Raw genomic sequence first — 24,353 nt, forward strand, 5'->3', positions numbered from 1 at the left:
CAAAGAAGACCCTGTTTTTTGTGGAAAAACAGCACACAAACTCATAATGCATGTCCTTATTTTTAGTGCAATTCCGGTGCAGACCACACCTAATGGGAAACACAGAACAGAGGATGCAGCAGACCTGAGAGCCCCTGTCTATTTCCAACACCCTTCATCTAAGCCTGACACCCGTTTCCTTGGCAACCGCATCGACGGTACAGGGGCTGTGGGGGTCGTGAAGTTCTGAGATATCTGAGACAGAAGAAACGGGAACTACTTATGCAGGCCCTGACACTACTGGGTGGCTTTGTCTTCTCCTCACCTCACCCCAATATTCTCCCGCACTTCCCTGCCTAATTGAAAATGAAAGTTATGCAAACCAGTTTTATTTCATTTTAATTTCTAGCACCGTTCTCTTGTTACTTTTTATATGAGTTCAAAGAAACTGTACAAAGAAATTACATTTTCATATTAAAGCTTACATTTAAAACCACTCATAGAATATGACTACTTTGTAAGTACAATGATGCAAGGGTAGCTTTTCTACAGCTTCACACAAAGTCACAGATTTCAACTTTACCTTTTTTCATTTTGTTATATGAAGGTCACCTTTTATTTTTAGTGCTTTTCGAATTTGTGTGGTTTTATTATTTTACCCTTGTTCCTGACACATACACAAGTATGAAAAAATGTATTAAAAATATATGCGTTTCAAGGAATGATAATATTACCAAAAAGCAATATTATATTAAATAAATATAAATAATTTATATAAATGTTTATTACATTGAAAATGTTTTTTTTTTTTAAGATTTATTTTTGGCGTTTTTGCCTTTTATTTGATAGGACAGTAGTTAGACCGGAAGCGAAGTTGGACAGATAGAGGAGGGTGATGGGATCGGGAAAGGTCCACAAGCCGGTACTCGAACACGGGGGGCCCAAAGCACAACAGCGCTACATATCGACACGCGCCGACGAGCAGAGGTGGGTAGTAACGAGTTACATTTACTTCGTTACATTTACTTGAGTACATTTTTTGGGTAACTAATACTTTTAGAGTATATTTTAAAATGGGTACTTTTACTCAAGTATATTTTTAGAGAAAAAACGGTACTTTTACTTCGTTACTGTGGGCGACTCTCCTCTCGTTACTGTATCTTAATGCAATACAAGTTAAAAATGCTTCGGTTTATTCCAAACGTGCTGTCTACTTTTCTCTGAGCAATGAACGATGCCCGTTCGCGAATGATTCATTCTTTTGAGTCGATTTTGTTTAAAGGCTTTATCAAACCAGTTGGCAAACCAGTGAATCGGTTCGCGAATCAGTTTGAATGATTCGTTCAGTTCCCTGCCGCACGCGCCGAGTCTCTGAAGCGGTTCTCACTCAGATAACAGTGAGTTTAAGAACATCAAGAGCACTGAAGACGTGGCTTTGGATCTACAGTCAGTTGAAAGCAAATCTGCAAAGGCTTGTTTGCTAGAGCTATATGAAGATCTTTATTAGATGAACACCGCGTGTGCTGTCTACTGTTCCACAGGTATAGGCCACGATACCACTATGACATCACCAGTTTGTTGTACATGTACCTTACATTGTATACAATGTATAATTTATACATTAAATAAGCAGTCACAGAGTATGAAATGAACACCCGCGGAACCCGCGTTAGATCTGCGCAGCGGCGCGCGGCCTGTTCTAGACACAATTAATATTCATATTTTTACTATATTTACGCTTGCAAAAATATAGGCTACATTTGTTTACATTTTGCAGAACAGAAGATCCGTCAATATGCATTTGTTTCGTTATGTTCAGAGCAGTCATGTGAGGCGTTTTCAGAGGTGTCAGAGGTTATAGGATAATACATAATTAATTTACTTTAAAATATTATTTAATTCAGTGATGCAAATCAGAATTTTCTTCAGCTGTTACTCCAGTTTTCGGAGTCATATGATCCTTCAGAAATCAATATAATATATCGATTTATTACCAGTGTTGGAAACAGTTTTGCTGCTTAATATTTTCTGGAACCTGTGACATTTTGTTCAGTATTCTTTGATGAAAAGAAAGCTAAAAAGAGCAGTACTGATAATAAATCAACATGATTTCTGAAGGAATATGTGACTCTGAAGACTGGGGTAAAGGCTGATAAATTCTGATTTGCATCACTGAAATAAATTACATTAATATATATATATATATATATATATATATATATATATATATATATATATATATATATATTTTGAACGGCAGTGTGTGTGTGTGTTTGTGTGTATACACATAACATAAATGTAATCTATATATCTAAATAAAAATAGACTATATTCAGTACCTATATGATCCAAAGTAACTAGTAACTAACTACTTGAGTAGTTTTTTTATCCGATACTTTTTTACTCTTACTCAAGTAACTATTCAGACAATTACTTTTACTTTTACTTGAGTAAATATTTCTAGAAGTAATTTTACTTTTACTTGAGTACAGTTTTTGGGTACTCTACCCACCTCTGCCGACGAGGCTATCAGCGTTGACAATAAAAATGCATTTTAATTTAAGATACAAATTGACTGTCCCTCGTTTTATGGAGTCTCTTATGGTCACCAAGACTGCACTTATTTAATCGAACATACAGTAAAACATTGTGAAATTGAAATTTGAAAACAACTATTCTTTATTTTAATATATTTTGAAATATAATTTATTCCTGTGATGGCAAAACTTAATTTTTGGCAGCCATTACTCCAGTCTTAGAAATCATTCTGATATGATATGATTTGATGCTCAATAAATATTATTATTATTATTTTGTGTGTGGGTAACGATTAATCGCTTCCAAAATAAGAAAGTTTTTGTTTATGTAATATCTGTGTGTACTGTGTATATTTATTTTATTTATATATATATATATATATATATATATATATATATATATATATATATATATATATATATATATATATATATATATATATATACATATACACACACACACTCACTGGCCACTTTTTTAGGTACACCTTGCTGGTACCGGGTTGGACCCCCTTTTGCCTTCAGAACTGCCTTAATTCTTCGTGGCATAGATTCAACAAGGTGTTGGAAACATTCCTCAGAGATTTTGGTTCATATTGACATGATAGCATCACGCAGTTGCTGCAGATTTGTCAGCTGCACATCCATGATGCGAATCTCATAATCAGTACTCACACATATATTATGTACACAAAAACTTTTATTTTGGATGCGATTAATCACTATTAATCTTTGCCCAGCACTATTATTATTATTATTATTATTATTATTTATTATTATTACTATTACTGCTTAATCTTTTTGTGGAAACTGTTGTGGAATCTCCCCAGAATTCTTTGATAGATAGATGGATAGAAAGTTAAGTATACAAACATAATATTTATTATATTTCCACACCAAAAGTAGTAACGTAATTTTCACAGATTTCACATGCATTCTCATTTTATGTAGTTTAAAATGGTTAAAATCTTTATATCTGTGAAAATAAATGTGCCACTTCCTGAATATTAAGTGTTGAGTAGCAAACTGCTATTAAACATTGCTTGTCAAGATGAATAACACAGTGGCGAGAATGCCCTTCATTTCTTTCTTTGAAGAATAATGTATGATGTTGTTTTCATGTGTAGCTCTCTGTGTCCCACAAACCCTGTCCTGGGATTATATTGAATATACACCATCCTACGCAACATTGAATGAATGATATATTCACCTCTAAGTCTGGGGATAGCCTACTCCTTTTCTGAAAAGCTTAATCCACTGGTGGGCCAAAATGTCCAATGTGATTAAAAGAGCAAAAATTCTGACCTTGCAATGGATAACCGTCATGCTAGTTCAGAACAGAACAGTTGAAAAGCCTAAAGGTGTTTATTGATTCTTCCTGCATTACTCCATATATTGAGTTCTGTCTCAGTAGAACATAAGTATGAGGGAATTGCTGGATAATTTGGGCTCACCAATTTGTCTCCTGGCACCCACAGTGCACTGCAACTGACAGATATGGCACAATGAACAAGGACTTGTTGTTATTATTGTTGTTTAATAGCATGGCGGGCTTAGATTATTTTGAAGCAGTGTTCCGAAAAGAAAATTAGGTAAATGGAAACTGGAGAACTGTAGCTGCTCAAGCTTGTTTAAACTAAAGCACGACGCACAAAAAGTCAACTTTAGAAATATGCTAAAATCTCGTCCATAAGGAACGTCTATAATGAAGTCTCTGCGAATAAGGCTGCAGCTTCTTCATGGAGCATTATCATTCTTTATTTGAGCACTCTGGATACTTTGAGCTGTACAGTGAAGACATATATAGAGCTTAAGTCTTTAAATGAGCAGCTACACCACATGAAAGGAAGGTATGTTGGTTTAGACGACAGCAAATTGCATTCATGTAGTTCGCTGTATTCATCTGCATCTCTTTAAAGATATTATTTTTATCTCTGCCTTTATAGCTGAAGTGTGTCATTTATGTGCCATTAGTGCCATCAAAGGCAAAAAAGCAAAGAAATAGCAAAACTTATCAACTCAAATAGCTTTTTTTATTCTGTCTGCCTTTTGTTGGACAAGCAGATAGAACTTTTCCAAACTCACAGGATTTGTTGAGCCAGTGTTGCTGTTTCAGGTTGGATGGTTTACTCAACAACAACAACAATACTAATAATAATAATAATAAATAAAATAAAATATTAATACATAATTTAATAAATAAATTTATTATTATTATCCCAAAGTAAAGAAAATAAATAAATAATATGTATAAATATATAATAAAAATATATATATAAATTGTCCTATTCAAAACTTCACAATTTAAACATATTGTAAAGTGTTTATTACATACATACATATTGTTAAGTTAAATTATTTTACTAGAATTTTATATATATATGCATACATACATACATACATACATACAGTGCCTTCCAAAAGTATTGGAACAGTAAAGACAAAATTGCTCTGTTGGCTGTGGAGTCAAGACATTTACAAATATGACTAAAAGATGAATATGAGACAAAACTACAGAATGTCACATTTTATTATTGGGTGATTCAACACACAGATGTTTTACCAGCTAAGGAGTTCAGCACTTTTAGAGTTTCATCCCCCTATCTGATGTGAGCATAAGTATTGGAACAGTTGCCTCACAGGTCTTTCTAAGGGATCAGCTGTGTCCTGTTGCATTAATTCTTCAGATATTAAAAGCAGGGAATGTGTCGTATCAGTTATATCCATTACTTCTGCATTCTGAATCTTGCATTCGATGATGACACACACAAACCAGGATAAAGACGAGGGAGCTGACTTTGAGAGAAAAGCAAGAAAAGCAGAGCTCTGTCAGTTAGAGCTCTAGCAAAAACAAAGGGCATGGAGAAATCAAGAGTTTGGAAACCACCAGTGACACCAGCAACCAACAACAACCTGATCGGCTGAGAAAACAACAGTAGTTGATGACAGACTGTTACATCCCTAGGATGTATATTGTATTAAAATGCATTGTTGGTGTGTTTTCCCGCCCTTTGGGTGTGGTTATGTTTCTCCTGTGTATGTGTGTGTGCTCTCTCTCTCTCTCTCTCCCTCTACCTCTCTCACTCTCTGCTTGCTTGGCAATTGCAAATTGCCCACAGGTGGTGGTCATCAGAGAGTGTGCTGCAGACGGTGTGCTACAAAAGAGCAGAGTGAACACTGCTTGGGGAGGTTCACTTCTCCCCTGCTCCAGACTTGTTGGGTGGTCTTCTGAGGTTATCTGTTGAATGATAACTTCTGAGTATAGTGGTACAAAATGGTTATCTGTTGAATGGTTACTTCTGAGTGTAAGTTGTATTCATTTTTGATTCCTGTTGACCAGCAGTGTGCTTAAGCTACAAGTGACCACTTTAATTTACTTTGTTAAAGGTATTAAAAGGTATTGTCATTTATTTTGTTTATTTGCTTTATTGTTAGATTGGAAGCCGTAGGGAGAGGGTGTCATTTAATTTTGTACTCCTGTTTATTCCTGTTATTGGTTAGTGAGGGAGTTGAGGAAAGCTTTTGTTGATTTATTTAGTACTCCTCCTGTTAGTTAACTGCCGTTTTGTTTGTTGTTTTGGCCAGGCCCTCTCCTGAAGACATCTAATGCTTCCATGATTCTTGCTTTTCTAAATAAATTAAGTTTTTCTAGTTAAATGGTTGTTGCATTTCTGGGGCAGAGGACTAGCTGGGGTGATTCCTCCTCGTTTTATTCATTTCTTCTTTTATAAATTTGTTAACCTGTTACTCCCACTCCCAACCTTAGACTGGGGAATGGGAACGTAGCACAAACAAATCATAAAAGCTGTGAAAATTAACCCTAAAAGATGTGTCCGTAAAATCACCAACAACTTCCAGAAAGCTGGGGTGATGCTCTGACAATTTACTGTCCTCAGGAGACTTTGACACAGAATTACAGATGCTATACAGCAAGATGCAAACCTCTGACCAGCACCAAAAATAGAAAGACATGATTAGAGTTAGCAAAAAAGCACAAAGGTGAGCCAGAAGAGTTTTGGAACTGTGTTTATGAACCGATGAGACAAAGATGAACCTTTATCCAAGTGATGGGAAAGCAAAAATGTGGAGAAAAAAAGGGAACTGCAATGATCCCAAGCATACAGCCTCATCTGTAAAGCATAGTGGAGGTGGTGTCATGGCATGGGCATGCATGGCTGCCTCTGGAACAGGCCGTCTCAACTTTACTGATGACTTAATGTATGATGACAGTAGCAGAATGAATTTGGAAGGGTACAAAACCATCTTGCCTACCAATATTCAAGAAAATTCCAACAGATTCATTGGGAAGTGCTTCATATTGCATCAGGATAATGACCCAAAACACCCTGGCAGTTCAGTCAAGGAATTTATAAGGGCAAATAAATGGAAAGTTTTAGATTGCACAAGATTTAAATCCGATTGAACATGAATTTCAGCAGCTGGAGAGGAGAGTAAAAGCAGAAACTTCCCAAAACAAGCAACAATTGGAATTGGCTGCATTAAAGGGTGGGAAAAGCATTTCAAAGGATGAGACCAAGAGTCTGGTGATGTCTATGGGTCACAGACTCACTGCTGTGATTGTGCGCAAGGGATCTGCAACTAAATAATAACTTTTAATCTTTGATATCTGCCTTATGTTCAACTGTCCAAATACTTATGCTCACATCAATTAGTGGAATGAACTCTAAAAGTGCTGTTCTTTTTATTTGGTAAAACGTGTTGAAACTGCTAATAATAAAATGTGACATTCTGTAGTTTTGTCTCATATTCATCTTTTATTCATATTTGCAAATGTCTTGACTCCACAGCCAACAGAGCAATTTTGTCTTTACTGTTCCAATACTTATGGCGGGCACTGTACATACATATATACTATATATATGCACTCACCGGCCACTTTATTAGGTACACCTGTTCAATTGCTTGGTAACACAAATTGCTAATCAGCCAATCACATGGCAGCAACTTAATGCATTTAGGCATCTAGATGTGGTGAAGAAGACTTGCTGAAGTTCAAACCGAGCATCAGAATGGGGAAGAAAGGGGATTTAAGTGACTGTGAACGTGGAATGGTTGTTGGTGCCAGACGGGCTGGTCTGAGTTTTTCAAAAACTGCTGATTTACTAGGATTTTCACCCACAACCATCTCTAGGGTTTACAGAGAATGGTCCAAAAAAGAGAAAATATCCAGTGAGCGGCAGTTGTGTGCACGAAAATGCCTTGTTGATGTCAGAGGTCAGAGGAGAATAGGCAGACTGGTTAGAGACGATAGAAAGGCAACAGTAACTCAAATAACCACTCGTTACAACCAAGGTATGCAGAATACCATCTCTGAACGCACAACACGTCAAACCCTGAAGCAGATGGGCTACAGCAGCAAAAGACCACACCGGGTGCCGATCCTGTCAGCTAAGAACAGGAAACGGAGGCTACAATTCACACAGGCTCACCTAAATTGGACAATAGAAGATTGGAAAAACGTTACCTGGTCTGACTAGCCTCGATTTCTGCTGCGACATTCAGATGGTAGGGTCAGAATTTGGCGTAAAGAACATGAAAGCATGGATTCATCCTGCCTTGTCTCAACGGTTCAGGCTGGTGGTGGTGATGTAATGGTGTGGGGGATATTTTCTTGGCATTCTTTGGGCCCCTTAGTACCAATTGAGCATTGTTTAAACGCCACAGCCTACCTGCATATTGTTGCTGACCATGTCCATCCCTTTATGACTACATTGTGCCCATCTTCTGATGGCTACTTCCAGCAGGGTAATGCACCATGTCACAAAGCTCAAATCATCTCAGACTGGTTTCTTGAACATGACAATGATTTCACTTTTCTCAAATGGCCTCCACAGTCACCAGATCTCAATCCAATAGAGCACCTTTGGGATGGATTGGAACGGGAGATTCGCATCATGGATGTGCAGCTGACAAATCTGCAGCAACTGCGTGATGCTATCATGTCAATATGGACCAAAATCTCTGAGGAATGTTTCCAACACCTTGTTGAATCTATGCCACAAATTAAGGCAGTTCTGAAGGCAAAAGGGGGTCCAACCCGGTACCGGCAAAGTGTACCTAATAAAGTGGCTGGTGAGTGTACTCAAAACTGCCAGAAGCTCGGACTCCCCCCCGAAAGGGGAGTCGCAAGGTTTCCACAGTGATGTGTGTCTTTAGGGCAGCGAAGGTAAAGAGAAGAACGCTCCTTTTGGGTGTGGGAGAAGTTTTATCTGGATCCTGTAACACCCATTTTTGGTCAGTTTGACCAAGAACAAGGCACATAGTTTCAGCGGGAAAGTGTTTCTTTGTCTCACTTGACACCTCATTTGCATGTTTTATGGCCGTTCTGCTCAATCAGTGTAATTCTTCCCACAGTACCCTAAGAATAGTATGATGCATTTCACGAGGTCACAGTGTACATCATTGTTTGAGAAATAAAGAGCAGATCATTTTGATATCAATAAAGAGACATCTAAAAGATATTAAACCAGAGATACATTCATACACTTGAATATGAGTGTTTAGAGCTTGCTAATACAAATAACGAGTGGTCAGGCTAATATAAGGCTAATATAATAAGGAAACATACAAACAACACATGCCTATACCAGATACCTTTGTAACTGATTAATTATGGTCTAAATAAAGGAAATGTCTCTAGGCGTGTGTGTTATGTGTGTTGTACTCATGGAGGTAGTCCACTAGTCAGCCAGGCCTGGTACCGAGGGTCATTTAGTTCTCTTGGGATGTGTTTGAAGTCCGATGGAGAGAACAGATAGTCAATTCTGCTTAGCATCTTTTTGACAGTGGGGGGACAACCACTGGCAATTTAGCACCCATATAAAGGTAGAATGTGGGGCCAGGCTGTGAATTATATGCAAATGTCAAAAGGCTAAAAGGGTCTCTTAAGACATGAAGTCCCAATGACCATCAAGGATCATAAGCAGATGCTACAATACATACATAATATATATACATACATATATATATATATATATATATATATATATAGATATACAGTGTTGTGAAAAAGTGTTGTTTTTGCATGTTTGTCACACTTTAATGTTTCAGATCATCAAACAAATTTAAATATTAATCAAAGATAACAAGTAAACACAACAGGCAGTTTTTGAATGAAGATTTTTATTATGAAGGGAAAACAAAATCCAAACCCACATGTGAAAAAGTGCTTGCCCCCTAAACCTAATAACTGTTTGGATCACCCTTAGCAGCAACAACTGCAATCAAGCGTTTGCGATAACTTGCAATGAGTCTGTTACAGCGCTGTGGAGGAATTTTGGCCCACTCATCTTGGCAGAATTGTTGTAATTCAGCCACATTGGAGGGTTTTCGAGCATGAACTGCCTATTTAAGGTCATGCCACAGCATCTCAATAGGATTCAGGTCAGGACTTTGACTAGGCCACTCCAAAGCCTTCATTTTGTTTTTCTTCAGCCATTCAGACGTGGATTTGCTGGTGTGTTTTGGATCATTGTCCTGCTGCAGAACCCAAGTTCGCTTCAGCTTGAGGTCACGAACAGATGGCCGGACATTGTCCTTCAGGATTTTTTGGTAGACAGCTGAATTCATGGTTCCATTTATCACAGCAAGTCTTCCAGGTCCTGAAGCAGCAAAACAGCCCCAGACCATCACACTACCACCACCATATTTTACTGTTGGTATGATGTTCTTTTTCTGAAATGCTGTGTTACTTTTACGCCAGATGTAATGGGACACACACCTTCCAAAAAGTTCAACTTTTGTCTTGTCAGTCCACAGAGTATTTTCCCAAAAGTCTTGGGGATCATCAATATGTTTTCTGGCAAAACTGAGACGAGCCTTTATGTTCTTTTTGCTCAGCATTGGTTTTCGTCTTGGAACTCTGCCATGCAGGCCATTTTTGCCCAGTCTCTTTCTTATGGTGGAGTCATGAACACTGACCTTAATTGAGACAAGTGAGGCCAGCAGTTCTTTAGATGTTGCTGTGGGGTCTTTTGTGACCTCTTGGATGAGTCGTCTCTGCGCTCTTGGGGTAATTTTGGTCGGCCGGCCACTCCTGGGAAGGTTCACCACTGTTCAATGTTTTCGCCATTTGTGGATAATGGCTCTCACTGTGGTTCGCTGGAGTCCCAAAGCTTTAGAAATGGCTTTATAACCTTTTCCAGACTGATAGATCTCAATTACTTTCTTTCTCATTTGTTCCTGAATTTCTTTGGATCTCAACATGATGTATAGCTTTTGAGGATCTTTTGGTCTACTTCACTTTGTCCTATTTAAGTGATTTCTTGATTGTGAACAGGTGAGGCAGTAATCAGGCCTGGGTGTGGCTAGACAAAACTGAACTCAGGTGTGATAAACCACAGTTATGTTTTAACAAACACTTTTTCACACAGGGCCATGTGGGTTTGGATTTTGTTTTCCCTTCATAAAAAAAACCCTTAATTTAAAAACTGCATGTTGTGTTTACTTGTGTTATCTTTGATTAATATTTGAATTTGTTTGATGATCTGAAATATTAAAGTGTGACAAACATGCAAAAAAAGAAAAAAATCAGGAATGGGGCCAACACTTTTTCACACCACTGTATATATGATGTTTGATGTTTATTAACAATAACAACACACACACATATACATATATATATATATATATATATATATATATATATATATATATATATATATATGGTAACACTTTACAATTTGTTTAAATCAAACATCAACTTGTATCAAACATTTGATACAAATATGATACAATGCATGCAATGCAAATTTTATGGAAAGCTGAGTTGTGTGGAGGCTGGTCTTTAAACCTGCACTGCAATGATGTTCACCAGGATAAAAAATTCATTTTCTCTCAAGAACATCACCCCCCAGAAAGTCCACTGAGATTTCATTCTTCCTCTTCAAAAGGATTTTAATGATATAAATGTGACCTCTTTTTTATCCTCCATTTCACCGTTTCTTTTGCAACATAATTGATTCTTCAGTCCGAAGGTCTCTCTACCATAAAGGTCTGCACTGAAAATGATGGTCAGATTTGAAAAGCAGTGACCTTTGAAGTGCCTCGCGATAGTTGGCTCTTCACGATTCTAGCCCATGAGTTGCTCCTTCATTCTGGTGATGTAAGAATGGCTAGAGGACATAGGATGGAGGGCGATCACTAGAGGCTGACAATAAGTGTGTATGTGATCCAACATGTCAGCCTGAATATGTGATTTCACTCAATTTCAAGCTTGACTGGCCCTACACGACTCACGCGTTTCCTTAAAATATTCCCGGAAAACATTTATCTAATCCCTTTCAGGGCTTCTTGGCTCTGTAGGCTGGATAGTGCACAACTGGGAAAGGAACGTGTCAACTTTGCACATTCAAGCATTGTATTTGTACTGCTAATGCTGTCAGTTAAATATTTACATTTATTCATTTACATTTATTCATTTAGCTGACGCTTTTATCCAAAGCGACTTACAATTGCTATATATGTCAGAGGTCGCACGCCTCTGGAGCAACTAGGGGTTAAGTGTCTTGCTCAGGGACACATTGGTGTCTCACAGTGGATTCGAACCCGGGTCTCTCACACCAAAGGCATGTGTCTTATCCACTGCGCCATCACCACCCGACTAAATAAAAACCGACTTAAATAAAAAAAATACTTAATTAAATAAAAGCCTTTTTTGGAGGGGATTGGGCTTTCCTTCCCTTCGATAGTTTTTTTTTTGTTTTTGAGTTTCCAGTTCACTTTTCTCACATTTAACTCTGCCAGCTTTAATTTGAATAATCAAACTTCAAAGGCTTGTTGCTTTTTAAACCAACGTGTTCCTGTGCACTGAACGGCTGCTATTCTGCTCTGAAATGGTTTGTGCCTTATCTCAATAGACAGATGTCTTCTCATCTGGTGATTTCAACATCTTGTGGGTCTAACAATTTGACTGGCTCAGTGACCAGCAACAAGCTGGAGGTTGTAAAGTTTGGGGTAAAATGTATTTCTAAACCGGTTTAACTTGCGAAAATAGGGCTACTACAAAAAAATATGTTCTGCTACAGATAATTAATTAAACAATTCATAAAGCAGGAACATGGTGGGCTTCCTGTCCTGAAGGCAGGATTAACAATTGGTATTTGGGCACGTGTCCGGGGGCACCGTGTCTAGAAGGGGGCAGCACCACACCCAGGGGGGCACCATGTCAAATAGCAAGAAAAGCAGCACAATGGAAATATTACACTAATTCAATTCATGAGAATGCTAATTTCATAGGCAACTAATGATGAGAAAAAAATCACTAGGTGACAAGCCTAAATATTTTGAAAAATGGAGAACGTTTACAAACAATACTTTTTCTTTTTGTCTACTATGTGACACACTTAAATGTCAGGAAAATATCAGAAATCTTAACAGTAAAATGGAGATAAAAATAGGCAACACTTTATAAAAACATTGGTGGAGGGTTCAAACATCTACTATTTGACACATTTAAATGTTTTAAATATCAGCAATCTTGCCAGCAAAATGGAGAGATAAAGAGGCAACATTTTAATACAATAAAACATTTTTTGGGGCATTTAAACATCTGCTATGTGTCACTTAAATGTCTTAAGTATTAGCAATATCACTGGCAAAATGGAGAGAAAAAGAGCCAACACTTTTTGGGGGACTTCAAGATCCAATAATAACGCTTGATTTCTTTTGAAACTAAAACACTTTTTTTTTTCTAAAAGAAACAATATTCTGTTATTCTCAAAGCCTGCTGATGAATAACACAAAGCATGTGAAAACTGGATTTGATGCAGTAAAAAAGGAGTTGATAATGAATAGATGAATAAACAAATAGAACACATGGATAACTTCTTATTTCAACTCAGATGCAAAGCTGAATGTTCACAGAATACAATTTTTTTCACAGACTTTGCTGTCTCCTCTGAGGATTTGACTGTGAGAACAATAAAACTGTTTTGTTTTGTTTTTCCAAGGAAATTTTCTTTATTTTAAAAACTGTATTTATATAATATGCACTTTTTTCAAAATACATTATGCACGCTTTTGTGTTCTTAGATATAGAGTTGAATCGTTTTGTCCCAGATCTGGACATGGACAGTAAAAGGTCAAAGCATTTTTTTGTGCATTTTGTTTGGTCAGTTCTGTCTTGCTCCAGTGCACAAAGTCAATGCACATTGAGGTCAAGTGAATATCGAGCGTAACACATGGAAATGTCATTTTGTTTCTGTCCTTCGGCTTTCAGAATATAAATCATTTGCGCAAAACAAATATACCACCAGAGCAAACCGATGTCCTATAGAGAGAACTTCACCTCACAACAAGATATGTCAGAGGGTTAGATTTAAATTTTGTGAAGAAGATTGTGATGCCTCTCACACAATGGCTTTGATATTGCACCTGTACTGAGTGAAGATTCATAGGCTGCATCTGGTACACTGATTCACCTGCAAGTAATTCTTTTGAAACCAGATAAGTATAGACTGGATTAGAAACACCTGAAACTGCCTTTAGAACATTTAAAGACACTAGCCCCTTTTCAATGCATTGCTAAAAATATTACAGTGTAATTGTACAGTAGTACTGAGGAGCAGAAATTTGTTTGCTAAATTAATCACAATATAATCCCAAATCAGATTTATTCACAAAAGAAAAAAAAAAAACAGAAAAGGTTTTCAGTAAATATTCCTAAAAACAAACAAACAAAAAAACTGTTGCTTATATTATATTAATGCGTCAGCTTCATGTGATGAAAATTGATGAAAAATGTAGTCATTATTTACTGAGCTGGTAACCAGATAATTGAGTTATTGACTACAATCATTCATGAACAAATCATTCAGATCAGCTTTGCAAACCAGATTCAACTTTTTAACTAATTCATTCAAAATATCTGACTCAAAAGATTGATTCATTCATTTATGACTCAGGATAATTATTTCATGAACTATCGCAAAAGTGCTGAGTGCATAAAAAAAGTGGATATTCTTCAGAAATTCACCTTGTACTGTTTGTTCCATGGTAATGCGGTTTTGGAACAGTATATAGGGTGAGTAAATACTGACAAAATTGTTTGTTTTTGGGTGAACTCTCCCTTGAAATGAAAACGAAAGAGCCTATTCAAGACAGCCTGATTAGAACAAAGACCTGTTGCCAATTCTAGTGTCCTTTCCTTCATAACAGCTCTTCCACTTTACCACACACACACTGCCTGCCCAGAAAAGCCTCATTGTACTCTCTTGCTGGGCTGGTGGGTTAATGTAATGTGAAATATGAAGTCAGACTGCGCAGACCGTGGCTAGATTTTCTAAACACTAATCAGTCTGGAGATGTTTTCTCCAAGGATGTGTGTTCCATAGGCCAGCACACATTAACACCGCTTAAAAACATGCACAACCCGTTTCGGCTTCATGGCAGTTGGGAGAAGGAGACGTGTCTTGCTTGTTTATGAGATAAAATCCAGACAGAAAAAAATGTGAATGGTAGGATGACACTTGTGTTGTGCAAAGGAAAAAACAAACACATATAGAGTACTTTTAGATATTGGAAGTACTAGGCTAAATTAATAACCCACTGTGTGTTGGTTGAATTCTTGAGTAATTTTACTAGAAATTCTGCATAGTACTACATTTATTTTGTATTTTAAATAATTATATTTCCCAGAATCAAGCATAAAGAGATTAAAAAAAAAAAAAAAAAAACTGATGTCTCAACCAGTATGATTTTCCTTCTTCTGTGGATGAAACAAAATGTAAAAAATAAATGTTCATAAGACTTTTTGTTTTTTTGCTATATTGCTATAATACTATCTTTGTGTATGTAAAATATTGACATTTGTCACAAGTTTGATGTCAATGATGCTAAATGTAGTTGGTTCTTTTAACCAATCACAATGTGCTAATTTATTTTTATTTTTTTCCTCAATTTCATTGATTACCATTCACTTTTATTGTATGGAAAAAGCAGCAGCAGAAATATTCAAATCTTTTTGTAAGTCAAACAAAACGAGGGTGAGTAAATAATGACATAATATTCATATTTGGCTGCACTATCCCTTTAATCATTTTAAAGACTGTCCTAAAAGTCTCTTTGAAATGCCTAGAGGCATCTCCAAACAGCTCTTTGTACGCCGAACTCAATGTTGACCGAAGGAATTTACATCAAATGACAACATAGCCCTGCTGTGGTGTATTTGAATGTAAATTGCTGAATCTACTCGCAATTCTTCCCTGACTCGGCATGCAGCATCTATTTAAATATAACACTCGTCAGCAATTGTGTGGGCTTTTGTTTAAAGATCAAGTCTCCCAGACGATCACTTGAATGCACTTGTCCATTCAAATAAGACACAGGCTGATATAATTCCGCATGCATTCAGCTGACAAATCAAGACTTTATTAGTTAGCCTGAAATGTCCATGAAAGAGGCAATGAAATGATAGCTGGACCGCTTAGCGAAGATATACAAAGGATCCAAAAATGCTTCAATTTTCTGTTTTAACTACAAAGCAGGAAGGATGGCAATTGGCAAAGAAAACTTTATGTGGGAGTGTTCATCCATCTGCCCGCACAGATGGGGAGAACTAGCAAGTGAAAGACCAACATGAGCCAGCCACACAACTACAAACAGTAGGTCAGAGCAAATATCCACAGAACAGATCTGCTGATTCAACAACAGAAGGGCTGTCTGCAATATATATACATTTTTCAACAAACCGCCTCTTTTCAATCTTTATCTATTGACAAAGGGGCCGGAAAGACCGTTGCACAGAATATCAATGCGTCTGACTTTTATTGCACTTCTCAAATCGCAGTCATTTGATTGGCCTATTGCTTCAGGGAGAACAGGAAGCAGGAGCGGATGGCTGATGATGGGTGTTTGGGAGCTGGGCTATCTCTCTGTGGGAAATCAATGATATTTGTTTAATTATTGGATGAACTTAATCAGTTCCACTGCTGTAATTACTGGCACTGCCTAGAAGTCATTATAAAATCATTTGTTTTATGCTATCTCGGGCTGAAATAATGAATATAAGCAATTTTGCAGAGGAGTGTTTCTGAATAAAAGAAGATATTTATTTAAGAGGTTTTTTTTCATGGCTAGCTTTAGTTTGCATGGCTGCTGTTCCCTGTGTCCTTTAGCAAAATAGATTTGACACTTTGTCAATGATTTCTTTTGACAGCAGTCATTGACTGTGTCGCTTCCAGAATCCAGCTAATGTGTCGAAATACTAGGAATAATTGAGAATGACTTTGTATCAGAAAGATTAATTTTACATGTAGGTTCACATCTGTATCTCTGAGGGTGTGTTTTGAGAGCTACAAATGAAATGTGAGCATGAGCAGGTACATTTCCATTTCTAACATTTAGCAGAGCATTTTGTGAGCAGATAACATATTAAGTTAATGATACAATTCTAACTGAAGACAGATGGAATCTTCACTGGAGCAAATAATTGTTTTACTTCTTAATCGCATGTCAATTAACAAGTGAAAGATTCGCAGCAAACCCGATTGGCTGAAATAAACGTGACCTCACCCACATTGGAAATCAAAAACTGCTCTGACTAAAGAGGTAACGCATAAAAAAAAAACTAAAAAAAAAAAACTTGTGAACTGGGTGTTTAGCAAAAAGACAAATTTATTCATACTTTTGCCAGTTTTGGCAGATGACAGTTTGTGCAAGAAGTTAAAGCATTCTGTTTATCAGTATCTTTAGGGCGACATAAACAAACAGGCCATTTAAAAATGAGAAAACATGATTTATTTTTTATTTTTCTTGAACTCATGTGTCTGCCACAGATCAGATAAAAGCATGAACTTTTAATCACAGTGCAGAAACCACATGGATAGTGGTCTTTAAACAAGCAAGATCTAGCTTTTAACGAGATCAGTATCTGGACAGAAATAAATGTTTTAATATAAAATCTACCAACCAGTTTAGCCATCAAAACTAATGTAAGAGACTAAGAAAATAACTATTTTTAATCAAACTAATTACATGATATTCAAATGTATTAATGGCAAATAATCACATAAACTGTGTGCAATAAATGCTGCATTGCATAAAGATACAATTTCAAAGGAGGTGTCAAAATCATATTTATTTGAGAACTGGAGGAAAATGTATAAATATTTGTTAAAATGTATTTATCATGTTTTAATATGGTAATTTGACATGCATTTTATTTCATTTGTCTAGAAAATGTTTGTGTTATTTATTTGACCCTTCGTTGGGAGTTTGATTGACAGGTGATCTGACCAATCATAACACTGAATCTGCCATTTTATCCAACAAACAAACCAGACAGGAAAGTAGATTAAAGTCGTGGTATTGAGCTTGAAAAATGGTGTGTGTTGACATCTTTCCATTGGCTGAAGCAAGTTACCTTATGATACTCATTCATGTTTATTTACACAACACAAAAAAGAGTTACAAAACGTTGGAATTTCTTAAAAACAATGACAAAATTTGAAAGCTGAGACTTTTGCTAATGTAAACTCACAATAATTACTTGACTGTTAATAATTATTAACTGATAGGACCTAAGAAATACCTGGCTCTTATCTGTGTGTTTGTAAATCACTCTTGATTTATTCATTTCTTCCATTTCCTCCAGAGCTTTACAGAGCAATCAATCGCCCTGTTAGCTGGCCCTGATCGAATGCGAGCTGATAAGTCAAATGTTCTTTGTCACTGAGCACTATTTAACAGTGTTTTTTTTAGCCCTATATTGATTGCTGATTTTCTTTGGCTCAGCAAAGCCTTTGTCAGGCTATGTGTCAGGTATACCTGATATAAGGCCAATAAGAACACACAAAACCTGAAGTGCTGACTTGTTGCATTTTCACTATTAAAGGTGCTGCAAGCAATTTTTTTTTCTTGAATACCAAGTATAAAATGTTCCAACTATGTATGTGACATATATCACTGAAATAGGTGTCCTGAGAAATCACACCTGTTTTGGAAAAAAATTAATTAATAAATAAATAAATGCACCGCACACTCTGTTTTAGCCAATCAGAAATGCTTTCTGCATCATTTTTGCGATTTTTGGCTTGCTAACATGTCTGTGGTTGATTGGGATTTTTATGAGAGTATGCAGTCTAATTCATTAGCTAAGATAGCATATTCTTTTACAGCACATTTAAAAGGAAAATGCATTTTCACAACACTAAACAGAAGTGCAATATGTTGGGTTGAGCACCCAGACTAAGACAGACATGCCATTTTCTTATTCAATAACGTAAATTTAGGGTGGGGGTACATGTTTTCTGATCAACGACGGATAAAGTGAGTGCTAAAAAAAACATATTGGAATACATTTATAATTTTGAAATCTTGTTTGGTGTCTCTAGTGGTGTGGAAATGGCACACTGCACCTTTAAATCATGTAAATGAAGCAGTTTTTTACTCACAGGATTTCTTGCACACTCTGAAGCAGTTCAATCCGATTAACTCGCTAATCAGATTAGCCAAATAAACATTAATCCCATTAATTTAGAGCATCACACTGCAGTTAAATCATTGTCTGATGTGCTGAAATGATCATCAACCCATAAGCACATTTTCAAATCAAAGCAAGAGCTCACCGGCTCCCCCTACTGACTGCACTGAAGTCTGGGAATCATATGCAGGAGGATTAGGACACGTTTGTAGGCAGAAAAATGTGGCAGGAGAGGTAAAAAACCAGGTGCATGAGCAGCAGGCAAGGATTCAAGTAATTTTCTTTCTCCATCACTTGCTCTCTTTGTACCCTGATATTATTTAAAGCTAGTGTGGCTTTCAGAAGGTGAACACCAAAACAGCTCAGTGCGGTGAAGCATTTATCAAACAGATTGAACCCATGACAGAACGGACCATGGCTTCGTGTTTGAGGGGGTGAACGAGAAATGCCTCCTTTGTATGGTATAATTTTCTTCAGCAACAACAGTTTTTGTTAGCTGATGTGTCCTTGGCTTATGCTGAACATTGAGGGTTGGTAATTAAATTGAGAACAATAGTGCTCAAAAGGGTCATTTCAACAGCAGGAGCACATTAAAAACGCACACAAACTGCAATAACATAGCGTTACAGTAAGCGGATCCATCAGCTAAGCTGTATTTAATTCAATGACAAAAAAGAATAGTCACTTTCTAGCCATTTATGGGCAGTTGAACAGGGAATGCAAAGAGAGCAGCCGCCTCAACCTGCGTTCATTTTGGACAATGATCCTCCGGTGGTCCAATATATGCAGCTCGATTTCTTTTTAAACGCTCGTGTTCTTCCGCAGAGTGCATGCAAATGGAGTCTCGGCTTAATTACCATTTAGCAGTCTAATGGCAAGAGTAGAGGAAACTTCTGCAACACAGTCACTGCTGGGCATTGTGCAGAAGCAAAGCCCCTGGACTGAAATATTATGTAAATTATTAATTTCCTCATAGACTAACACAGTTGTGCTATTTGGTTACCCACAGGCGTGCCGCTACATCTTAATTAATCTCACTGAGAGGGGAAAGTATCAGAAAAATCTAATTTTATTATGCAATCATGATTAATACAAGATATTGCTGCTCAGGTGTGTTTATATTATATTGAATTATTACTTCACTTTTTTTTTTACTGTAAAACAATATTTTGTGAAGTTGTAAATAAAAACATATATTATTAAAGTACATTTTGTAAGAAAATATTATGCAAGTTTTTCTACAAAATGTAAAATTTAATTCAGTGTGTTACTTGCCACTGTTTGTTAAATTTACTTTTTAAGTTAAATTTTTAAGTTAAAATTGTTTGTGCACTTTTTTTCTGGGTGTAGTTGAATATAATATTGATTTCCACCATAAATTTTATGGTATATTCTTTTCCCAATTAGCTTTTTCCCATTTTATTTAGAAATTACACGCATGCATGTTTTACCATATTCAAAAGTTACTTCAGATAATAATGTAATGTAATATTTTTGCTTTGTTCTGAAATGTAGATCAACTGGGTATGTTCCGCTCGGTTAATTTCGCTTTCAGAGGGCAACATTTCAAAATGAACAAAAATGTGTTAATAAAAGTCTGAATATTCGACACGTGGCAATAAATGTTAAGGTGGATAAACAGCAGCTCTGCAGACCAATAATAAGCACCGGAAGAAAGCCACGATTTGTCATTACTTTGTTGTGTTATATAATCTTAAAAGTATGGTTCACTGAAAAATTTAAATTTGGTGATTTGGAACACAAAATAAAATATTTTGAGGAATGTTTCAATTGATTTTGCCCATATAATGAAAGTCATTGCGTTCAAAATGGATCACACTGACTTCCATTTTATGGGAAAAAACAAGACATTTTTCAAAACATCTTCTTGTGTGGAAGCGTAATTTGAATTTGCATGTCATTCTCAGCACCTTTGTCCTGGCAGTGAGTGTACCGTTTGCCATTTTAGCACAAGTAAACATTTTAAAGTTGAATGTTTGTTTATCCACATTACCGATTTACATTTCCATAAATTTGGTTGAGAGAGCCTTCTGATGGCTGCATGTTTAATAGATAGGCCTGCGTGCTAGTGGGAGCAGAGCGCGTTATCTGAATTCTCAGACTCAGGGAAAGCTTTGAAATCATGCCTAAGACTAATGAAAGAGGAGCAGGAGGAAGGAATGAGCCGTGGAGAGGTGTGATCTACCTACGGAGAGATTACCATGTACCCCTGGGCTCTCATCTTACACTATGTGGGGAGGCGTGCGGTATCGTTCGTTCACATGGCAGCGTGGTGAAGAAAAGGTCTCGTAGCCGAGGTGTTAAGATTTAAACTCCAGCTATAAATCTGCAGAAAGGATCCCCCACACCAGATTTTTAATATTATGCCGATGCCACACTCTCTGCCCATGGACAATATGTTCAACTGACTTTGACAAATCAAACACTTTAGAAATATGACAATATCCCTCACAGTGCAGCTCTGCAGGGAGGAGGAATGGATGCACAACAGCAAGCGTGAAAATATTTCTCTGAAAAAGATGGCACAGGATGTAGGGGAAGAAATAAACAGCTAGTTTATCCACAGGATGGATGGTGACATCATTATCTGCCCATAACAGCATCCCCAACTATTTGGATGGAAACTTTACCCACTGCACAGAATAATTGCTCACTCTGGGGTACAGTGAGGCTACATGGCTTTCAGAAAACATCTATGTAAAAAAAACTGCACAGAGGAATCAGATCATTCTTGATCTATTCTTAAAACTAACTACATCTGGATTTGAATGGCAAAGCTGCAATCTGTCAAAGTTTGAAGTAATAGAGTTGCGCCAAAATCTATTAAATATATAATTATAATCTATTATCTTTGGATTTATATTTCTAAACAGCACAAAAGTAACTGTATGTACAATGTACTTTTTAAAATATTTCCATATTTTAAAAATATTTGGTCTATATTATGGTATACAGTTGTTACAGTAATTTAGATGATTATATATATAATATATACAAATAATACATTTTAAAAATCAAAATAAATTATTAAATAAATTTGTTTTCAGTTAATCTGGCTGAATACAAATGATTTAAGCAATTTCAATTTCAAAGAACTTTATTGGCACAATTTATGTAGAAATTTGCCAATGTGACATTATACACCATAAAAAATGACAAAAACAAATTTAAAATGAACAAAAAAACAACAATTTAATTATAAAAATAAAAAAAAACAACGTAACATAATATATATTGAATATTTATAAGATTTATACTACAGCTATTTGTTGTGACAAATTATTGTAATATTCAGATTTCAGTAGCAATGTTACATAATTTCCCCTTATAGTGAATTTAGTTCAATATAATTTCTAAAGCATCATATAGAACATTTTATTTATATATACATATAATCTCTTCCTACAGTTTTAAGTATTATACTCCATAACCATATTCTATATTATTGTCGAAATGGCAAATATTACTGAAAGTAAAGTTCTGCAATCATAACACAGTATCAAAAGAGCATATGAAACCAACTTCCTTAAAACCATCCATGCAATGTTTTTACTCACTGTACTTGCACTTGTGAATCATTCAAAACAACATGAATGCATAAAACTGATCCTACTTATGGAGTACTGTTCAAATGAAATATTCAAATGCATGTAAATGATGTAATCGAAGAAGAATCCAGCTTTGGTTACACCAGACCTGGTCTGCTCCCTGATGTGACTTCAGTAACCTGACAGTCGGTCTGAAGCTCAGAATGATAATGTTTTGATTGATGCACAACCCAAAAACCAATTCATTACCTGAGCCCCCTCCCATACCTCAGTCAGACCCCTAAAGTACAGCACAGCCGCTATGAGAAGAGAACACTTATTAAACAGCAGACGCTCAACTTACCTAATTTTGGAGCCCGGTGCTGTAATTGCCTTTAGATCTTCGCCTTATCTGCTCCTCCCTGGTCCTTGAGCAGCTCTCTCCCTCTCACAATGTTTCTGGCAAAGGTCTATTGATCGGTCAAGCTGTGTTTTCAGTAGTCTATTGTTGCCACCGGTTAGATTGGAGCTCCTCTCTGGTTGCCTGTCGCGGCTGCAATGAGGAGGCTGAGCAACGTGTGCACCTTGCTCTCGCTCTAACTCGGTCTCTCTCTGTCTATCCGTCTTTCGCACCCTCCTCTCTCTCTCTCTCTCTCTCTCGCTCTCACACACACACATGCACGCTATCTCTGTGTCTCCCTCCCTCACCCAGCGACTCCGGTCCGTGTACGTTTTGATAGTTTGTTTTCCAATTTGAAATGAAATAAGCAGAAACGAGAAAACGGCACCTTTATTCGTTTTTTCGTTTTTTTGAAAAAAACGAAAAAACGAGATTTCGGCTTGATTTTTCGTTTTTTAGTTCAGAGGCATAAAACGAATAAATGACTTCAAAATTCGTTTTCCACATGTGGGCGGTCCTTAGACGCCCCCTTCCGCCGATTGGTCAAGCAAATCTGAGCATGTGACGTCATCAGTAGTCGCTCAGGTCTGTTCAACAAAATAATAGTCCTCTAACGTTACTATGGCTACCGATTCTTAAACTGTACAGGCAGGTCCTGTTGGGCTTTCCTCTGTGCAACTTTACGCGTTTCACAGAAATCTTTACATCAGAAATATTAAATATTAGTCTGCCACCAGCCCGTTTTATTTAGCTGTGCAGAGTTAAATCTGTGTGGTGAAGCTGCGCTAGACAGCGCCGAGCGAGAGAAGATCACTGACCAGTGTTCAGTCAGCAGTCAGAACTTGGGTACCGATGATGGTGAAATACATAATACATTTTTACTGAAAATGACCCGCGAGTATGATTGACAGGACGATAGTGGAGGCAATTAAAAGCGCAATATAACTTCTGTTAACAAAAACATAATTTTTTTTTTTTTTTAATATAAGTGGCTTTGTCTTTGTTTTAATCAAATAATTGTGAACCACAAACCGAGCCTTCGTTTTAAAGGGCGATTTCCAAATATATTTTATTTATTTGTTATAATATGGGTATTTTATGTCACCCGTCTTATTAGTTTGATTATAGTAGGCTATACGCGAGTTTTTTTATTGTACTATTTTACTGTTGTTTTTTAATTAACAATATATCATAACAACTTATAAAGATCAAAATCTACAGAAGAGATTAACAAATAACATTGGTGTTGTCATAAGTTAACTAATCAATGGGAAAATTTCCTCACCGGCACAACCCTATTCTTAATGTTGGCTACATGTTACAGATTTAATGTTGAGCACATAATGTTAAAGGCTTCTTAAATACCATTACACTCGGTTGAAGAGTCAAGAAGGATGTGTTAATTTACTGTAGATTTCAATCTGTCATTAGTTAGTGACCCGGTGTAA

At 36.5% G+C, this 24,353-nt stretch overlaps 1 protein-coding gene across 1 annotated transcript in view; it reads right to left on the minus strand.

Moving 5' to 3' along the window:
- tnr (tenascin R (restrictin, janusin)) overlaps positions 1 to 23,065 on the minus strand; it is a 186,047-nt gene extending 162,982 nt beyond the window's left edge. The window contains exon 1 of the mRNA XM_079436215.1: positions 22,870 to 23,065. The gene's annotated coding sequence lies outside the window, so the exon portion shown is untranslated. The remainder of the gene's footprint in view (positions 1 to 22,869) is intronic.
- Between the last annotated feature and the right edge of the window lie 1,288 nt (positions 23,066 to 24,353).

Source organism: Barbus barbus (assembly GCF_936440315.1).
Source record: "Barbus barbus genome assembly, chromosome: 15".
NCBI lineage: Eukaryota > Metazoa > Chordata > Actinopteri > Cypriniformes > Cyprinidae > Barbus > Barbus barbus.